Source organism: Polypterus senegalus, chromosome 13 (genome assembly GCF_016835505.1).
Source record: "Polypterus senegalus isolate Bchr_013 chromosome 13, ASM1683550v1, whole genome shotgun sequence".
Taxonomy (NCBI): Eukaryota; Metazoa; Chordata; class Cladistia; order Polypteriformes; family Polypteridae; genus Polypterus; species Polypterus senegalus.
This window is the reverse complement of record NC_053166.1, coordinates 81,149,230-81,169,139: the sequence shown is the minus strand read 5'-3', so window position 1 is coordinate 81,169,139 and position 19,910 is coordinate 81,149,230. Positions and strand designations below refer to the sequence as shown.

At 38.1% G+C, this 19,910-nt stretch overlaps 1 protein-coding gene across 1 annotated transcript in view; it reads left to right on the top strand.

Moving 5' to 3' along the window:
- Positions 1-1,546: 1,546 nt before the first annotated feature.
- si:dkey-8e10.3 (serine/threonine-protein kinase SBK1) overlaps positions 1,547-19,910 on the top strand; it is a 39,537-nt gene continuing 21,173 nt past the window's right edge. The window contains exon 1 of the mRNA XM_039775173.1: positions 1,547-1,716. The gene's annotated coding sequence lies outside the window, so the exon portion shown is untranslated. The remainder of the gene's footprint in view (positions 1,717-19,910) is intronic.

Genomic DNA, 19,910 nt, shown 5'->3' with positions numbered 1-19,910 from the left:
AAATACAAGGTCCTGAAAGACCATTACCAGAGTCAAATGTTCAGGTGGGACGTCACCTTCACATCATGAAACTCTGCAACACCAACTCACTTCTCCTACTGCTTGAAGTTCTACCAGGTAAGATAAATAGATATTGTAACTATAAAAGTAAAAGTGCAAGCACAGCAAAAAAGTCACTCATCTAGAAATGAGTGGAAGAGGAAAAACTACCAAAGTGTTGCTGGGCATACTTAGTATTTATCTTACAATAAAAACAACCTCATGGGGTGCTGAGGTGTCACCTGCTGCAAGTCTGCACTCGGGTCCTAATTTGGGATCCCAAGGTGGTTTGTTGCGTGGTGGGTGAGGCAATGCACTGTATCAGTGTGTGCTCCCAACCTCCTCCTCATGGCTGTATAAGCTGCAGATTATTATGATTCAATATGTCTCTGATGTTATAATATATTATCAAAGCACCACAGTGGCCTACTATCCATGATGGTCTAAAACCAAACATTTTAACTTGAGATTTCAACATAGATTTTAATTCTCCAAGGGGTACTTTGTTCAAAAATATAATGTTTAAGAAATATGGATAGATAGATAGATAGATAGATAGATAGATAGATAGATAGATAGATAGATAGAAAGTAAAGGCACTATTAGATAGATAGATAGATAGATAGATAGATAGATAGATAGATAGATAGATAGATAGATAGATAGATATGAAGTGTAATTAGCCATACACCATCCACAACTAACATCACTTTATCAATTGATGCCATTTTCACATCACTTGAGTTATCGTGTGGTTGCTATAAAAGGTATTTCAACCATCACTTGCCTCTTTGTGTTTAACTACATGATATTGTAACATTGCACTAGGAATATATTTTATGTACTCCCCTAATATACAGTATGCAATACAGTTCTATTATCAGTGATATTTTTGAATATGACTCACTTTAAAAATGTTTTATAAACAAAACTTGTTGTCTTTCTTAACTGCATGATATTGTAAAATTGAATTAGGAATATATTTTCTGTACTCCACTAATACATGTAATACAATTCTGTTATCAGTGATATTTTTGAATATGACTCACTATAAAAATGTTTAATAAACAAAATGTTTTCTTTTCTCTTTGATGAAGTACGTCAACAAAAAACAAAAATGCCTAAGCTCTCTATGCAACAGTTAAACATGTATTTTCTAACTTTTTAATAACTTCAGCAACCATGGCCCTCATTCTGGGGTTGAGAACAGCTCAAGAGATCCACCATCCTTTACAGTCTGTACAACAGGCCTTCACTGACCTTGATCTGTTTCATAAAACAAGAAGCCCAAAGTGCAAACAGAAAGTGGTCTTTGGCAAGAAACAGAATTTTCACACCTTGCTTAAAATAACTTCGAATAACGATATCCCATCTAGATTGCACTTTGTCCTTTGAGACAGATGTTAGTAGTTTACTTCCATACATTCCATTTTATTAACCAACCTATCTGAACACACATTTTTTGGAGCTTTTCTTGATAACCTCAGAATTCAAACCCAGATAAGATGCCTGTTCCACACATACAGGGCACACTCACTCATACCAGGCTGAGAGAAAGGAAAACAGAGCACCACTAAATAATTATAACTTTTAGATTCAAAATTAAATGTGCAATATGCTTTAATCAGAAGAAAGACTTTCTTACTCATTTATACCCTGTTCAAGATGAGCCTTGAGGTAAGCTGAGTTTTATTTATTCCATCATTATTTTCAGTATTATTTAATGCATTGTGATGTGCAGGCATTCACTTGCTGACCTTCGTCTGAGGGAATGAGGGGGCTGAGAGGAGAGGTTTCTGATCGTAGGGCATGAGTGATAGGGGTAAGGCATAAGAGGGGGTAGAAGTATGGGGTGAAGTTGATAAGGAGTGAGGAGACTAAAGGTGATGGATGGTGGTGACAACTGAAGTGTGGTAGCTGAAGCTGATATAGGAAAGCTAACAGGACTTTGAGAAGTGGCTGGTGCTTTGGAGCTGTGCTTTGAAACCCAAAATATCAGAAATACGGGGTGATACACCAAAATAAGTGGACTGGGCTTGGGGCTTTCCTGAAAAACAATCTCGGGGGTTGCTGAACGTGAATCATAGAACTGTATCCCTGACCAGGCTAGGTATATCACGTGAATAGCCCAGTCAGTATTTGCACAGCAGTCGCTACATCAGTTACCGCAATAATGTCAGGTGAAAAAAATCAAACAGCGAATCAACATCAAATTTCTTGCGAATTTTGTCTTTTCCCATAAAGCAGTTTTCCATCCATCCATCCATTATCCAACCCGCTATATCCTAACTACAGGGTCACGGGGGTCTGCTGGAGCCAATCCCAGCCAACACAGGGCACAAGGCAGGAAACAAACCCGGCAGGGCAGCCAGCGCACACACACACACATCCACACACCAAGCACACACTAGGGACAATTTAGAATTGCCAATGCACCTAACCTGTAGGAGGAAACCGGAGTACCCGGAGGAAACCAAAGCAAAAACGGGGAGAACATGCAAACTCCAGACAGGGTAAAGCATTTTTTGACTGACAGAAGCATTCCTGTCCTCGATCCTCCTCCCTATTCACCCAGTTTATCTCCCTGTGATTTTTACTTGTTTCTGAAAATCAAAAGTGACCTGAAGGGAACACATTTTTCTTCAGTGGATGAAGTGAAGACAAAAACGGCAAGCCTGTTGAAGAGCCTCAAGCAAGAAGACGTCCAGCACTGTTTCAATCAATGGAAAAAATGTATGGAGCGGTGCAGAGATCGGGAGGGGGAGTATATAGAAGGTGACAATGTTTAGAATGCTGTACTTCATTAAGACATTTTTTTTTTTTTAACAATCCGGTTATTTTTGTGTCTCACCTCAAATGTACAGAACTTAATAGAGCAATAAACATGGAGACGTCCTGACAGCTGTGAGTCTTCCTATTTTTTATTAAATAAATAGAAAAACATTAAGAGGTTTTTCTTTACCCAGAAAACCATAGCCACTTGGAATAAGCTACTAAGTATTGTGCTAGATAGCAGAACTTTAATAACTTTCAGAACTTGACATGATGTTATTTTGGAAGAATTAAGTGGAGAGGACTGGTGAGCTTTGTTGGGCTGAATGGCCTCTTCTCGTCTAGATTGTTCTAATGTTCTAATGATTGGGTTGCTAAAATATATTATAAAACAAAGGTACTGGTTTCCTAAAGCACACTGTCCACTTTTGATTTCCAGCATCCATCCATTATCCATCCCGCTATATCCTAACTACAGGGTGACGGGGGTCTGCTGGAGCCAATCCCAGCCAATACAGGGTGCAAGGCATGAAACAAACACCGGGCAGGGCACACACACCCACACACCAAGCACACACTAGGGATAATTTAGGACTGCAGTCACCTAACCTGCATGTCTTTGGACTGTGGGAGGAAACTGGAGCTCCCGGAGGAAACCCACACAGACACGGGGAGAACATGCAAACTCCACGCAGGGATGATCCAGAAGCAAACCCAGGTCTGCCCTACCACTGCGCCACCGTGCCGCCCTTATCTCAGCATGCTTATTCCAGTTCAGGGCTGTGGAGAGCTGGAGCCAGTGTTGGCAGCATTACTCTTGAAAGATCAGTTCCCTGTGACCGGATGTGTTTATTTTACAAACATAATTTTATCTTGTAGTGTCCTGCTCTCTGTTGTCTAAAGGCATGACTGCAGACTTGAAGACTGACAAAAGAGGAAGATTTGGCTAAGTGGGCTTGCTGATTATATTAATTTTAAATTGATAATAATTGTAAATTAATCAAAAAAAATATCAATTTTAGGAAAGCACACAAACGTATAAAACACTTCATTTTTTTTTACTTAAAGAAACCATACACTGTTAGGTAACCGTGAGAGCAGAAATCATCCATCTAATTATAACAATAGTCTAATAAAATTAATTGAGTGTTTACAAACCACAGAGGTAATATGGAGTCAGAATAAAGTCCTGCTGCACAGTAAATTGAGAATAACGCAGTTGATGAGGCAGTGGCACATAAAGCAGGACACAAAGTGAACATGGGAGGTACAGAGCAAAGGAAGAAACAGTAGACCCTGTTTGTGTGAAATCTGATATTAAAATTTCTAAGCTCCGTCTCTTTTTGTGATACGGTTGGCAAAGCAAAAGACATTAATGAATCTGAGTATGAGCCACTGTCTGTCTGTTTAATAAACAGTAAGACACTCTGGAAAGGCGGAACAAAAGCTTCCCGGCTTGAGCTATAATTCATCTTCCGAAAGCAAGATGGTGTCTTGGAATGCATTAATTACATTATTACGGCTACAGGACACCGCTGATGCTCTCCACTGGCATTGCAAACTGGCAGTTCTTCTTCTTTTTACATGAATATTGTGCTGGCAGGAGGCCATTCCAATGTAGAAAGTGTTTCGTTTTTGTTTTTTTTTTTTATTTCAGCCATAGAATCCATTGTCTAATCCTATTTAGTCTTTGTAAAATATTGCATGTGGCCAAAATATTGGAATAGGTTCGATAGCTGACTGGGGTCAATGTTTGTTTGGACCATAGTAATAAGAAGTTGTTATGACGACCAGAGTCTCACTGTATTTATTTTTGGTGTTCCAATCCCAAAAGAAAAAAAAAAAGCCTGCTGTAGAGTGCATTCGGTGCCAGAAATACAGCATGGCCTCCTAATTACAGGGTTACATGGGCTCTGTAGAATTCTTGGCAATGTTGTGCTGTGCTGTTGTTAATAAAGCTTGCTCTGAGGCCGGTCCCTGCATGATTATGTACATGATTGAGTGGGCTAACACGTTCCACTAATGCTTCTTCAAAGCACAATATTCCACACCCCGATGAGCACTGTATGATATCCTGCACATTCTTAATTGCAGGAGGCTATTTAAAGCAGGACACAACCTTCTATACACGCTCATTGCAGTGAGACACTAAATGAAGTTTATAAGCAACCCCCACTCATCTCGACTTTGTGGTCAGTGCCCTCTCCGTGGCTGCTTTCTGTCCAGCAAGGAGCATTTATCACCATAACGAGCACCATGAGCGATGCCAATTTGTATTCAAAATGGCTTTCTATGCAAGCGCCCCTGCCTTTTCCAGCCAGAGCACGTCTGTGAAGCCTGTGTGACATTCTCTGCATATCCAGAGGAACTGTTTCAGCAGAGGCTTTCAGTACTTTATCTGCTTGGTCATTAACATGCAGTAGACCTAGATGTGGTGGCTGTGTGCAAGCATGCAAGAAGAACTTCATACATAATTAATTATTATTATTTCAAAAATGAATGAACATTTAAATATTGAATATCTCATTCAGGGTAAAATGTATGCACATCACAGATTAGCTCCTAAGTGTGACAATTTGTTAGATACATTTATGACAAATTCTAGAAACTGATAATTGTTGGGGGAACAATTGTAATGGACTCACCACAATTTAAACTTTAAGCAGATTTTCATTTTAATTGGCACAGTTTAAATGTACAGAGAGCTTTCATTATTTTTTATGATGTTCTCGGTCATAGATAAGGTGCTGCCCCTATTAAAAGGGTGGCGCACAGCCAGTATGAGGCAAGGTTCCTTACCAGCCCTTAAGAGGCACGAGAAAGAAGATACAATCTCCTGCAGGAGATGCCAGGTCAGAAGTGGCTACAGTGGCGTCCCAACAAGGTTGAACCAAGGAACAATAGTACAGCCTGGGAAGCCAGTGTGATAGAAGGACAGGGGGTGACAACTACATGTTCCCTCAACATGGTGATGCCAAGTGTACAGGCATGATGGGAACTGTAGTCCAATTAGGTAGCCTTGTCGGGTTCCAGGGCAGCTGGCTGGAGGCGCTGCAGGGATCCATGATCCCTAATTTGTTGAGCTTCCACTTGACCCAGAAATACTTCTAACAGGTTATGACCTGACATCGGAAGTACTCCCGGGTTTAAAATAAAGAAAGTCATTTGACTTCATCCAGACAAGTTGGAGTTGGGTGGAAGTGGACAAAGCTCACCTGGGAGGAGTGGATGAATAAGAGAGAGAGAAAAAGAGAAAGAGAAAAGAATAATTGTGTTTATGTAACAACTAAGAAACCTTTGTAAGGTATTGCTGTCAATAAAACTTGCATGTGAACCTGGGACTTGTGTCTGTGTGGTTGTGTCTGAGGATTGGGATGCTGCTGCGCCCCCTACTGGTCAATGGGTCTAATGTTAATTGCAGTGGAATATGTTATATTTGTGTCCACAATTTGTACATTAACATATACTTTTAAAACTGTTATCATTTTTGTCACCAACTATAAAAACATGCTTACTGAGCTTTACTGCGTTTTCAGATGCAAAATACCTCAAAAAATAACTCCTATTGCAGTAGTCTCCTGAGCTGCATTCCAGTGGCACATGTACCTTTGTTTTGAAATCATGGCATTATATTACATTACTTAACTTCCTTAGAAGGCTGGAGTCCTTCAAGATCTGCAATAAGATGCTGCAGATGTTCTATCAGATGGTTGTGGCGCCCTCTTCTACACGGTGGTGTGCTGGGGAGGCAGCATAAAGAAGAGGGACGCCTCACGCCTGGACAAACTGGTGAGGAATGCAGGCTTTATTGTAGGCACGGAGCAGACAGTTTGACATCTGTGGCAGAGCGACGGGCACTGAGCAGGCTCCTGTCAATCATGGAGAATCCACTGCATCGACTGAACAGGATCATCTGCTGTCACCGCCCTGCTCCACTGACAGACTGAGGAAATCATTCCTCCACCACACTATGCAACTTTTCAATTCCACCCTCCTCTTAAATGTTAATATTATACAAAGTTATTGTCCGATATACCTGCATTTTTATCAATCTTTAATGTAATATTGTTCTTTATCAGTATGCTGCTGCTGGAGTATGTGAATTTCCCCTTGGGATTAATAAAGTATCTATCTATCTATCTATCTATCTATCTATCTATCTATCTATCTATCTATCTATCTATCTACAAGAACCTTTTTCACAGACAAGGTGGAGAAGAATGTTACAAGTAAAGTGCTTGCACTTCCTTTAAATAGGAGAGAATGGATTTTTAAACATTCATAATGTAGATAAAATGACATCTTTAGACTTAGTTTGGAGATGAGGGAGGCATATACTGTATGTGCCAAACCCACAGAAAAGCTGTTCTCAAAAGTTGTTTTCCACTTCAAACAAATTTTAATTCTTAAAGGAATATTCCATACCCCATGCAGTTTGTAGTGGCGGCTGTGAAATAAATGTTTTCATGGCGAAACTAAATAATGAGGATTCATGTTGAATGGGACCCAAGGGTGACCAGTGCTGGATAGCAAAAAATATCCATAGAAAGAAGAAAAAAAAATCTCTCCTAATCCACATGTTCGTTGTCCACTCGTGTGCTCAGAACATTCAAAATACATGTATTTTATTGCTAAAATATTATTAATACTTACTTCTGGAAATATTAGCATAAAACATAAGTAGGAAATTCACATTTGAAGATACAATTTTTGAACTATGAATGGGGGAGAGTGGCAGATCTTCAATTGAAATGCACAGAATTACGAGTTTTCCAAAAGTAAGAATTAACAGTATTTTGGCAAAAAAAATGCATTAATTTTGAACCTTCTGGGTATACAAATGGATAAATGAATTATGCAACACAAGTTACGTGAGATTTTTTTTTATTCCATAGATGTTGCTCATACCGTTTGCTGTTGTTCAGAGTTGGTCACCATTGGGTCCCATTCATTGTGAGTCTTTGATGTACTGTATATTTTCATGTTTTTGATACATTTGGTGTTGTCCAGCATTGGTCACTGTAATATCAGAAACTTTGTTATCTCCATTCTGCATTAAACCTGAGATTAAAAATTTTCTCAGCCATCACTACAAAGTACATGATGTAAGTGGCATATAAAAAAATATAATTTTTAGGTAGAGTATTCCTTTAAGAAGTCATTGATAAAGTAGATCTAGCAACATTATTTTGGCTTAAAGGTGAATTACGTGTACTTCAGTTGAAATTAAGGAAAAGTGCATTTAGGAATGAAGCCAAAAAGCACTTCTTTACGCAAAGAGTTGTGGGACTCTGGGACAAACTACCAAATTGTTAGTTTCCGTTTCATGTTTTATGTAATTGAAGAAGAAACCTTGACAACCTTTAAGATGAATCTGGATGAGATATGGGAACAGCTTAGCTATCAGCTAAACAAACAGGCTTCATGGACTGAATGGTCTCCTCTCGTTTGTCAAATTTCTTATGTTCTTATGAGTTGTTATGTTCTAAGAATCTAAGAATAGAGATTGTGCTAGTGCTAAAGTTTGCACTCGTCTTCTCGCTTTAAATATTAATGAAAATTAATAGACTGAAATTCCAGCGGAGAACTCCATACAGTGTATCTCTTCCAGAACTTTATAAAACACCTGCAAAGAGACCTGGATTAACTGCATATTATTTCCAGATCTCTTGAGGTGGATAATGTGGAAAAAAGCATTTAAAATAATGAGTCTCTAATGCATGAATTTAGCATCTGAGAATTAATAAAGCAAATCATTGAATGAGCTGAGAGTTAAAGGGGCAGTCAGCACTCCTTGTAGGGTGTCCTGCTCTGAGGTTAAATTAGACATGTTAATGTAATGAGATGCACACGGCTAATTATATATAATTTTGATTATTATAAAAACTTCAATCACCACTCTCTGAACTGATAAATGTTATGATAAAAAAACAGTATCTAAGATAAATGGTCTGTGATCTCATTGTGGAGATAGCTATTGGGACTTTGGTTTATGGTTTAAGCAATGGCTTAATAGCTTGCCCCAACTAGATAATCAATCAGTTGATGATAATTGCTGTCTTGCTGAGCCTGGTAAAGTCGTTCAGAAATCTTGCTGTGGTAGATAATGAATGTCATTATGTATTGAGTGTTTGATGTGATTGAAGGAAAGAATCTACTGATCGCTGAAGTAGCTTTGAATACGCAAGAAATTATGGGATCAAATGGTGAAGGAAATCAGTCTTTCAAAAAAAAGTCTCTTCTAGTGGATTTGTCAAATTGCTGAAAATTTACCAAAAGCAATGAGCTCTGTAGGAAGGATTATGGCCAGGCCTCGTGTTTCGGTGATGTCTCCTATTAAACTAAAATCATCATCAATTTATCAAGCAGTCATGAGACCAAATTTCTCCCTAATTCTTTGCTGGCTGCACACTGAAAAAAGTATAACATTGATGTTGTTCATTCAATGTAAATTTTCTTTTTCAAGCAACTTAAGATTAGTCATTTAGTGTTGTAGCTTGAAATATTTGGCTTCAGATCTCAATCAAAGTAAAACAAATTGTTTGCACCAAAGTAAGTTATGGTGGAGGGAATAAACATAAAAAGTCCTATTTCAGTTAACCTAATATTTTAGGTTGTTCGTGTGCTGTGTGGGAGAGACTGTTTGTATATTCTTCCAGTTGAACTTTCCAGCGTGCTGGCTTTCAGCGTGAACACTTTCCCGAGTGGAGTGGGCTATACAGGTCTGGTCATTTTCAGCAACAGACTTTTATAACAGAGGATTTCTGGTAAGTAACCCTGTTTCTCAACTGTTCATTTTAAGTATAAGAACTCGTAATACAACATACTTTCAAGAAAGCTGTAGAAACGTTTAATAATTTTTTGTTGTATATTTAAGATTTACACTGCAAAATGCTTCTGTATTTGCACTAGATTTTTAAATAAATGTAAAAAGTACAGCATTGGAATGTGTTATGTTCATAATATTTCTAATAGCATAAAAACAGGTTACAACCAAAAAAACATTTTACATTGTAACAACTTAAAAAATAGATTTACTTCAGTATAAAACAAGTGAATTACACCCAATCACTCTAAATGATTTGCCTCAACTTAAAAATTGTGGGTTCAACAAGATAAAAAGAATTATATTGGTTCAGACTGAAAATATTAAGTGTGAATCATTACCTTAATTATTTTAAATTGAATGGAGATTATACTTTTTTCAGTGCACTTGGAGTACAGACACAGACATTCTATTATGGTAATTCACATTACACTGCCAGCGAGTCAATTTGTGTTACTCAACTGGAAAAGTCAAAAAGTTTACTATTAAAAATGTGAAAAAAGACAAGAAACCAATTTTTGCTAATCTGACAGGCTATTATCAATGCCATACTTAATTAATTTGAGTATCCTGAAACACTGCTAACCCCTAGTGTCCGTACCTGTAAATTATTATTTCCTATGAACTCTTTCCCAGTTCTCTTGGTGTTGCATTTGAATGGAGTATTACAATTGTAACACCATAGATTTACCAACCTATAATCAGTGCAATGTAATTCAACTTAGAATGCAAAACATAAAATGAAAAGATAAAAAAAATATAACTGCCCAGCTTTGAATTGCACTGTGGGTCTTTGCTACAAGTGTAAATCAACTATAGAGACAGAATCGGATGTTTCATGTGACAGATTTTGTGAAATTTGTTACATCTTAGTCTTTTGGACATACCTCAGGATGCAATGATACCAGATCTGAGGTTATAAAGTTCTGTGAAACGTTAAGCATTTTAACTAAAATCTTTGGTAAATGACAATATGACAGCGTCTTGTTCACATTATATGTATGAGTATCATCTCTTGAAGCTTAGGTTTGCTTAGGAGGAATCCAGAAAAGCAAAGCTGGCAAACAATGAGGCAAAGTCTCTTTTGAGAAATGTGTTTTATATTTGAATATCTATGCAGAGGATTTTTTTAAATTTATTTTGAATAATTTCTGGTTTTGGGCCATGCTGACCACATGTCAATTCATCCTGTTGCATGATTTATGTCTAATTTGATTTGTTTATTTAAAACAAGTGTTTAACAAATTCTTTTAAAAAATAAATTACAACCTCTTCAGTCAGTCATATAAGTATATTCCAAGTGAGTAAGTCTAAACCGTCTTCACATGATAAAATGCAGTAACTTTTTGGATGACAAAGATTGAAAATGATTTAAAATAAACCTTATTACCATGCAGAAGTATTAGTTGGTTGATATTATTATACTGTTCCCTGTAGTGGACTAGCTTCCAATCCACAGTTGGTTCCTGCCTTGCACACAGTAACTGATTCTATCTATAGCATTTTTGACATGACAATTCTCAGGGCCAGATCCAAATTTTCCTTTATGTTATACAGTAAACGTTAATTTACCTCACTAAAAAGGTCTCTATTTTGTTCATGCGTCTTTTGTATGCAATAAAAACAATCAGACAATGGGATGCTGATTCCTGGCCTGTATTGATTTGCAGCAGATCTTTGTGCTGCACCATCATCATCTAACAAAGTATAGCCATATACAATATGTTTAAATGCTAAGTAAAATCAGTCTTACAGCCACTCTGGCTGCTCAGGAAGATCGATTGGCTATAAACTAACTAAATAGAAACAGAAACATGTCAAATTTAGAATCAAATGGCTTTGAAATTAAAAAAGGATAATCCACAAGTGCATGTAAAGAATATCAGACTACACACACTGCACAGCTTCAATGGCACACTGCATTTCCAGTAGCAGCGCCTAACTACATTACAGCCAGGTGTCTGCTGTTCAGCCCGTGGCCAGCAAGCAATTGAAAAATGATTTCCTGCAAATATACCTGTTCTCTTCACTCTAGGATTGTGCACTTGTTTGAAACAGGACCCTCATCCTGCTGGCTCCTTTCCCACACTTCAATCACTTGGCCTCCTTGGCAAGTTTTCCAAATTTAGCAGGAGATGAAAATTAAGATGCAGTGTAATGTCCCGCTATCTGCTGATTTCTTTTTTCACATTACTGTTTCTACAAGTAACTGAGCAAATGGTACGGAACCTTTCTTATGTCTTCATTGAGGGGTACTGCAGGGCAATAACTGGAAAAGCTTGAACCAAAAATATAATTGCGCAATTTAAAAAAACAAAAAACTACAGGATGTCCTCATGTTCATCTTTGTGAGAACCTTCAGACTCCATCTTTAAACTCTAAAGTTCAGATTGGCAAACAGAACGGTATACAGAGCACTGTAGGGCTAAGTGGCCCAGCCCCTCAGGGACAAATACTGTAGACTTTCAGCACCAGACATTAAGACAATTTCACAACTACAAGAAGCGATATTTCACTCTTGTCTTACATATAAACTTCTTCACGTGGAAGTGTGTGTGTGTCTGTCTGTCCGGCCAGGAACTGTGATGTTACAGCATGAAGCTTAAAGAAAATGACTCTGTCACTACAGTGAAACCGCTGAGGAAAGAGAACCTAGCTTAGCCGCTAATGCACAGCCGATGCGATTCATTGATTGAAGTGTCAGAGTGCATGGTTTCTAGGAGCCCAGGCTTTTTATATATAGCATGGGCTTACACAGCTAGTAGATAAATAATTGCACTGAGAAAAACATAGTATTCTGGAAAAAAACTGATTAAGAAGAGTTGTTTTAAACAGATAGATAGATAGATAGATATATGGATAGACTAAATTGTCTGAACACACACCAGAATGACTAAAAAGAAAGAAAACTTCTGACTTGACAGTCACAGCAACTGTCAAGCATTATACAGAATCATTGCTGTTGGTATAAAGGTCCCATAGCGATTCCTGACATATTTCTGCTGAATAACTTTTTGGCTGAAACTCCTCAGTATTAGTGTGTAATGAAGAATGTGTACAGTATTGTTCATCATAGCACTCAGTTTTCCTTAATTATCTCCTTTGCTACAACTTCCAGAGGTCCACAGTACACACCAGAATTGAGGCTGCCCTAATCAGCTTGTTGATTCGGTGGGCTTCTTTTGAAGTGATGTTACCAGCAAGGTACAACTCATCATAGAAAACTGTACTGGCCATCATAGACTTGCAGAAGATGTGAATGATGTCGCTACACATATTAAAGGAATGCAGTCTCCCAAGAAAAAAGAGCCTGCTCTGACCTTTCTGGTACACTTCCTCTGTGTTTCGAGACCAGTCTAGCCTGTCATTGATAGAAAACCCCAAGTACAGGGTGAGTTAAAATTTGAATGGTGGAAGAAATTTATTCACAAAACATGCTTCATATGTGCAAAATGATTTACAGGAATGTCTTAACCTGTTCGTCATCATGTTCAACACACAAAAACCAACAAGCAACAGTACCATTTAAAGGCCGGACCCACATTTCGCAGGGAATAGATGATACCACAGTCCGTATTCTGCCCTTTAGGTCATTGATATCATGAAATTTCCTGCTATACACGTGCTCATTCACCATACCCCCATAACCAGAAATCACAGGGTGTCAAATCAGGGGAGTGGTAATAGTCCACCTATCTGGAAAGGTGTGGTCGAGATAAAAATAATCCATAAGTGTTAACATAATTTTGACTCACCCTGTACTTGATGGAGTGAACCACCTTTACATTCACTCACTGAATAGTGACTGGACATGGAGGCTTTTTGGTGCCATGAAAGTCAATAAGCAGTGCCTTAGTTTTGCTGATGTTAAGATGTGGACAGGTTTTTTCTCAACCAACAAACAAGTTTCTCCACCTCCATACAACTCATAAGTGCTGAATCATCTGAGAACTTCTGTAAGTGACATGATCTGGTGTTATATTTGTAGTTGGAAGTGTACTGAGTGAAGAGAAAAGGAGACAGAACTGTTGTTTATGCCAGTGTTGCTCATATCCATATCAGAATCACAGTCCTCAAGTTTCACAAAATGTGTTCTGCCTGATAGATAGTCCATTATCCAGGACCCCATAGGCTCATCTACCTGCATATCTCCGAGTTTACCATTTATCAAGGATGGCTGGATGGTACTGAAGTCACTGGAGAAATCGAAAAACAGAATCCTCACAGTGCTGCCAGCTTTGTCCAGGTGAGAATAAGCCTTGCGGAGCAGACAGATAATTGCATCCTCAACTTCATTAGCCTAATTAGTGAGGAAAATGTATTACTTATTTTGCACAACGACTAGTCGGGCTGTGCCCCACTGGCTCTTGAAGCAGAAACATTACCCGATCTAAGGGCTACCCAACTACTCCGAAGAACAGTAGATTTATACTGTGATAGATGGCAGGGACGGGCTGGGTTCCCAGCTGGCACTGTGCCTAATCCCCTTACATGGCCAGGTACTGAATGGCCAAAAAGAATGGCAAAGTATTTCGTGTCTCAGCCAGAAGATTGGCAGATACCATCTTGGAAGCTGGTACACTAGCATCCTGGCAAGGATGAAAATTTTTACTCCGCAAGGACAACAGTGTAATGGGGGGACAGTGGGACCATTTTAGACCATTGGATACATGTAAAAAATAAACCAAACCAACATAAAAAAAATTGTCCAAACAAAAGACACTTAGCTGCACTAACAATGGTTACACAAAACAGTGCCAAGATGTTAGAAAAAAAGTAATCAATAATAATTCATTCAAAACCCGACCATGACAATTAACTGAATTAATAAGAAACAATTAAGCAATTAAGGGCATAAAATTGGACTAACTAGGAATGAAGTTTTAAGCAAAATTGACAATTAAGTTAAAAAGTAACTACTAAAATAATTGGCTGTGGATACTTTAAAAATAAAACAGATAATTAAAGGCTGTTAGTAAAACAAAAAGAGAAAACCAGAACAGTAACCAGAAATGAAAAAAAAACAGATCCATAAAAATTAATCTTCATAACATCTGCTAAACTTGTTTAAAAAAAGGCAATGCCAAGACTATACGGTCAACTCAAAAATGTGAACCAAAAATCACAGCTAATTTCAAAAATCCAAACAAACAGTCTCAAAAAGGGATAAATACTTAACAAATACCAAATCAAATTTCAAAAAAGAGGCAAAAAACTCAGTAACATGGCTGTAGCAACTGATGTCTTTTATTTCATTTTCTTGTGGTTGCTGCACCAGAAAAGATCAGTTCTTCTGCCTTTAGTAGTAAAGGTATAAATATTTTCAAAAAACATAACACTAAACTGAGCAAACATTCACAACAAAAAATCAGTCTTAGCTTTTACCAAAGATAATCAGAAAACAAAAGCTGTAGTCAAGAAAATTAGAGCAAGACTTCTGCATTTCAAAAATGAGCATACACCAAAACACACAAAATATAAAAGTATTTTCATCAAGTCTTGGATGTCAGGAAGTGCATGACTGCAGATGTTAATACCCTTTATTCAGTTGCATCACAGATCATGACCTCCCATATAGCAATGTGCTAGTAACTGTACACAAGCTAAACCCAAAATGGCAGCGCTCACAAGAAACAAAAGGATGCCACAATTAGACATTAAATAAGCAAACGCCTTTAAATATGCAGCAGAATCAGATTCAGCACATCTCAAAACCTTTAAGAAAACCAAATCATAACAATTATACAATAAGGAATGATGGATTAGGATATATTGGAATTATAATATTGCAAAAATAAATGACTGATTCAAATGAAATTACAGATGCAAAACAGTAGTAAAGGAGTTAGAAAAGTGAAAAATACATGAAAAATGCAAACAGGGCAGAGACACTGCTGCATTTTGTGTGAAAAAATACAGGCATGGGTTCAAGAGTTGTGTTACCTCCTGTCTGTTTTTAAAGTTTAAAATAAAAGTTAGAAAAAACATAAACAACAATTCAAGTTGCCTTATGTATGGTAGAAATTGGTTCATCTCTGTGCTCTGGTCATCAAGTGATAGCCACTGACTCCATGTGATCAGAATATATGGCCGCTCACCTGGAAGGGACGGGGCTATCAGAGCAAGGCAGAAGTCAGTCTGTTTGTCGTCTGAGTTGGACCTCTAGTTGGACTATAGAGAAAAAAAGAAGAACATATTAGCAACAATATCCCTCTCTCCATGAGGTGAAATTGCACTTCTTGACTGAGCCCTGAGGGTATTCATTAAATATGCATGAAAAATGCTAACAATGTATATTAAATAACAATACACCAAATTCTTAAGTGGGGTATAAAAGGTAGAAATTATTTTGCTTGAAAGAAAAGTAAGAATCACTCCCATGGCTGGAATTGGGGATTTTGTTCCGAGTCTGTTACCTTTCTAGCTTACGGTCCAGAAGTCACATCTGTTATATTTTTTGGCCAAGTGAGTTTGAATATTGCAAAAATAAAAAAAAACATTGTGTTCAAGGAGCTATAAGACTGAATTTCAGAGTTATAAATAAAAGCATTCTATCATCCCTCTATGAAAATTAAAGACATTAGGCTAAATGTAAACAGGAGAGAGTCGGGTGTTAAACTGTTTTTAAATTGTTATCATTCTTGGATGTATTGTCTAAGATTGTAAGTACTTTCTCAGATCTTTTTGCTCTATTACAAATTCTAGTATAAACTTTTATGCTCCGATTTTTGACTTTAGCTGTTTTTTTTTGTGATTTGGCTTTGACACGCGATGGTTTGATGTTTCGGTAATGTAACCTGCTGTGTTTTTGGCATTGTTTCCATCTCTTGGTTCTTTGTGCTCTACTAGTTTGTGCCCAAATGTCATCTTTTGATAGTACAGAAGGAGACAGATATTCAGGTTATTTTTATCCCGTTTTAGACCTGCAGCAAATATACTTTTGTATAAAATTACAGCAATAAATATCCACATTGGCAGAGTCCTAGCCTTTCTGCTCTTTACTTGAGACAAAACATCTCTTTTTTAATTAAATAAAAATAAGTTATACAAAATGTAAATTAATATATATATATATATATATATATATATATATATATATATATATATATATATATATATATATATAAACATGTCTACTTCATTTCTCTTTGATACCCCAAGAGACCAATTTAAAGGCTGATCACATATGAATACTATTATCGGTGAATTAACAATTGGCTATGCATGCCGACATTGTGATTTCACATTTAGAGAAACATTTCCATTGTTTGTGTCAGTCTGACTAAGCAGCTGTTTGACTTAGTAGTTAAGGCGCTGGACTTTAAACCCCAAAACTGCTGGTTGAGTAAAAAGCATTTGGTCAATGTGTGATCTTTCTGTAAAAATATACAGCATCTAATAAACTGTAGTATGGTGAGGTTCTTGTAAAGCACCTTGCAGACATGTTCATTACAGAAGTAAGGTTGCATATTATTCATATGGGGTACATGATGGTCCAGTGGATAGCACTGCTGCATCACAGCTCCAGGGGACTAAAGTAGAATCCCAGCCTATCCACTGACTCAAGTTTCTCCATATGTGCGTGTTTCACTCCAAAGATATATAATGTTAAACCTAATGTGCCAAGGTGGGTTTGCTTGCATCATGTGATTGACTAGCACCCTGTGTGAGGGTTTCCACCCATTTTGTACCATTGTCGCTGAAACCAAGTCAAGTCAAGTCAAGTTGCCACACCTACTACACAACGAAACAACTCGAGAACCCGGTTGGCAACCCCCCAGCAGTCCCACCCTCCAGAAATTGCCCTCTATCTGCTGCAGCCAGGTGTTACGTGGGCGATCCCTTGGCCTGGTCCAGCCACTCGGGTCCCCAACAATGAGGATCTTACGAGCTGGATCACCCTCGGGGAAATGCACCACATAGCCATAGTGCCATAACTGAAACTCCTTCACAATGCAAGTAATGTGCCTCATTCAGGACTCCATGAGCAACCGTTCATTCGAAACAAAGTTAAACCAATTTTCCGGAGAGACACAGTACCAAAGGAGTCCAGTCTTCTTCTCAGGTCACTGGAGAGCAACCATATGGCAAGACAGGAAGCACGAGGACTCTAAAGACTTGGATCTTCGTCCTTTTGCATAGATATTGGAAGCGCCACACACCCCTTTCCAGTGACCTCATGACCCCCCATGCTCTCCCAGTCCGCCTACTGACATCATAGGAAGAGTCACCAGAGACATGAATGTCACTGCCAAGGTAAGTAAACCTTTCAACAAGGTCAACACTCTCTACACAGACACACACACTGCTGATCGCTGAAACCCTTGACTGGAAAAGTGAAAATACACTAGATGGATGTATTTCTATATATTATTCTTGGTAGTCGATGGAGTGTTAATCTCTGATTTATTTCTGTTTTACTCAGAACTATCTGATATTGTATCATATCCATGTTCACTCCTCTATGTCATTCATTATGAATGAGATTGTGTTTGTTCCATTTATGTGAAGCCTCTAATGGTGCTGCTGGCAAAGCAAATTTCCCTGTAGGACAGAGAAATTCTACTGGATTATTTATCATCATAAATTAAAAATTGCTTATGAATGTGACAATTGTTCAGATTTTTTCCATATCTCATCTACTAAAATGTGGGAAAAGTGCAAAGGACTTCAAATGCAGATCCATCTATTCGTTCATCTTCATTTCTGTCTCACAAGATTGTGGGGAGCCATGCCTATCCTGGCAGCATCTGGCACAACACTGGAACCAACTCCATATGAAATTTCATCTTAAAAGTAAATATTCCTTCTAATCCATCCATCCTCCATCTATCCAATTATAGGTCTTATAACCATCAAGCACAAGAGTAGAACCAACCCTGGATAGCCTACTTTCATTCTAATACAATACAATTATAATTATTTGCTAACAAATGTACACGCTAGATTGAAATTTCTTTGTAATTTGTAGAAATCTTGGTGCTTCCCACTTTCAGGGTGCCATTGCTGTCCCTGCTGCCTTAAAATATGTGAAAGTCAAAAGTAATGATTGTTTGTCAGAAAAATTCTCAGATTTCTTTTCTTTTTCTTACTAGTTGTGGGATGGGTATTTTGTTGAATGCAGTTACTTCATGAAGTGATTTGGTTTCTTGTGTCAATACACAGCCATTGCGAGTGCCTGTGCATGCACGTGTATGTGAGTGGACGCAGTCCCATCGTGGCTTCAATTCAGTCTCAATCCTGTCACTGCTGACATAGGCTGCAGCTCCCTGTGGCCTTTTACTGGAATACTAGGTTCAGCAAAAGGGTGAAGGGATTTCATTCTTACAGTGCAACTCATCAGGGAGCCCTAGGGGTGTAATTTCATAATCTATTTGAAAACAGGCTACATTTCCACACCACATATCATTCCCTTTGGTCCTCTCTGTACCATCTGTGCCTCACTGTAATCCAGTTCTTGTGTATTTATGGGTGTAAGTCATCCTGTCATTTCATTTTATTGGGTCTGTTTGCATTTCAATGTGCTTAACGCAGGCTTTCCTACTATTACATTGTAATTACTGACACTGTTAGTTCTGCTCGCAAATTAAGTTGACCTTCTTGTCTGCACGTTTGGCTTTATAGGCCAGTTTCATAGCTATAAATGTTTATGAGTGTGCCCCGTGATGAACTGATGCCCAGTCCAGTGCTGACTCCTGAATTGTGCCAAATGCTACTCTGGCACCTCCCTGTCTCTAAACTGTATTAAGCAGCCTAGGCAATAAATGAGATGTTTAAGGTGGGATTTAAATACAGAAATGTGTTATCCATAACCTCACAACCCAGTGGGACTAACCCAAAGGGAATGCAGGTAAGGCTAACAGAAGAGGCCTCCTCTGAGGTTTCACTTCTTTTCAATTCTGAAGTTATCAGCCTCAAAGAATCCCCATGAGTTTTAACTGACTCTGCCCACCTCTCCGCTATCTGACACTTCCTCCTCTGGATTCTTTAAAATGATCATTACAGCAGTTACTTCCCATCTTATTAAGGCCCACATGAAGAGATACCTCATTTCTCTACTATTGTGGATAAAGGCAACCCTGGCAATGTCATTATGCTCCTTGCTTATGCCTACCTACACCATTTTGTGCATTCTGGGACACCATACCTTTTCAGTTATCTTCTTGATTCCTATTTTTACAGCATTGAGGTTGGCTGCTTATAGACAACAAAGAAAAAAACATGATCTGCCGCAATGAAATGATGAACTGCCAGAGCAGTCATTGTTGTGGAG